At 42.8% G+C, this 1,927-nt stretch overlaps 1 non-coding gene across 1 annotated transcript; it reads left to right on the forward strand.

Annotated features, from left to right (window-relative positions):
- Positions 1-1,540: 1,540 nt before the first annotated feature.
- On the forward strand, positions 1,541-1,647 carry LOC126013019 (U6 spliceosomal RNA). The gene has a single exon (XR_007497357.1). It is a non-coding gene; the product is annotated as a U6 spliceosomal RNA (small nuclear RNA).
- Positions 1,648-1,927: the final 280 nt, after the last annotated feature.

The following is a 1,927-nucleotide window of genomic DNA, read 5'->3' on the forward strand; positions in this document are numbered from 1 at the left end:
GTGGTTCTAGCAGTTCTGTTTCTTCAGTGTCGCTTTAATTCATCTTCTGTAGTTGGTGGTCTTGGTCATTATGCTGCTCCTAGGATGGGGCCTGGGATAGTCTTTCTTTGTTTCCGGAAGATCAGTTCAGTTGTGATTGTCTCAGTCAGACCTCTGGAATTGGAGATCTTGTTTGTTGAACAGATCGTAGACCAAAATCTAGGCTAGAGCTTGTTTGTTGTTGTTGGTGTGGTGGTGGTGGTCCAGGGATGCATACTGTCCAATCATGGTTGTAACAACCAGTCATCTGTAGATAGCAATCTTGACTTTGCACAGATCAAAGGGTGACATGTCTTCTGATTTTGTCTTATCGTTGGCTGGTGAGGAAGGACAACTTGCTCTTAGATCAAGTTGTTCCCATTTCCTTGTTGTCAGGATATCATTTTAGAACTGGCACATGTTGGTGTCAGAGCAGCATTATGGATGCCCCGGAGGGGATTTGGTTCCTGGAGCTGTTGTGGGGAACTGTGTCGTTTCTATGTCTGGGGTCCAGGAGTCAAGGCTGTGTGGTTGGTGCCTAATTCCCTGGGGTCTAAGTTGGTTCCACATGACCTATGTTCAAGGTGGGAGATAGGGCTTGCTTCTTTTAAAAGAAAATACCTGCATGGCCAGAGAGGAAGTATAGGGATTAAAAAGCTTGTTTTCAACCTTTCCTATCCTATCCTATCTTAAACTTCCTATTAAATCTTAGTTTAATAGGTTCCAAAACAAAATAGGAATTAAAAAGAATTTTTAAATATAGATAAATATTTACTTAGAAATACCCTAGGGTTGGGCCTGGAGAGATAGCACAGCTGCGATTGCCTTGCAAGCAGCCAATCCAGGACCAAAGGTGGTTGGTTCGAATCCCGGTGTCCCATATGGTCCCCTGTGCCTGCCAGGAGCTATTTCTGAGCAGACAGCCAGGAGTAACCTCTGAGCAACTCCGGGTGTGGCCCCAAAATCAAAACCAAACCAAAAAACAAAAAACAAAAAACAAACAAACAAAAAGAAATACCCTAGGGCCTAGGAGCTGGAGGGACAGTACAATGTATAGAGAGTTTATATTGCATGCAGCTGACTTAGAGTTGATCCTTGGCATCCATCTAGAGTCTCACCAGAAAAATTCCTGAATGCAGGGCCCGGAGAGATAGCACAGCGGTGTTTGCCTTGCAAGCAGCCGATCCAGGACCAAAGGTGGTTGGTTCGAATCCCGGTGTCCCATATGGTCCCCCGTGCCTGCCAGGAGCTATTTCTGAGCAGACAGCCAGGAGTAACCCCTGAGCACCGCCGGGTGTGGCCCAAAAACCAAAAAAAAAAAAAAAAATTCCTGAATGCAGAGCCAGGTTTACTTTTGAGTACCACCAGGTATGATCCAAAAGCTATATATATATATAGAGAGAGAGAGAGCTAGTTTCATAAATTTCAAAAACTATGAAATAATTTGTAATATAATAAATAATTTGAAATAATAAAATTATAAAATAATAAGTAGTTTCATAATTTTAAAAAAGTTACATATGTGCTCGTTTCGGCAGCATGCATACTAAAATTGGAACGATACAGAGAAGATTAGCATGGTCCCTGTGCAAGGATGACATGCAAATTCATGAAGCATTTCATATTTTTTAAATAAAAATGCAAAAAAAGTTACATATGTTCAAAATTAGTTTTGATGCAATTATTTTAAGCTATAAAATATAGTTATTTTAAGATTGTTTACATGAGGGGCCGGGAAGGTGGCGCTAGAGGTAAGGTGTCTGCCTTGCAAGCGCTAGCGTAGGACGGACCGCGGTTCGATCCCCCGGCGTCCCATATGGTCCCCCCAAGCCAGGGGTGATTTCTGAGCGCATAGCCAGGAGTAACCCCTGAGCGTCAAATGGGTGTGGCCCAAAGAAAAAAGATTGTT

This window comes from Suncus etruscus, chromosome 6 (genome assembly GCF_024139225.1).
Source record: "Suncus etruscus isolate mSunEtr1 chromosome 6, mSunEtr1.pri.cur, whole genome shotgun sequence".
NCBI lineage: Eukaryota > Metazoa > Chordata > Mammalia > Eulipotyphla > Soricidae > Suncus > Suncus etruscus.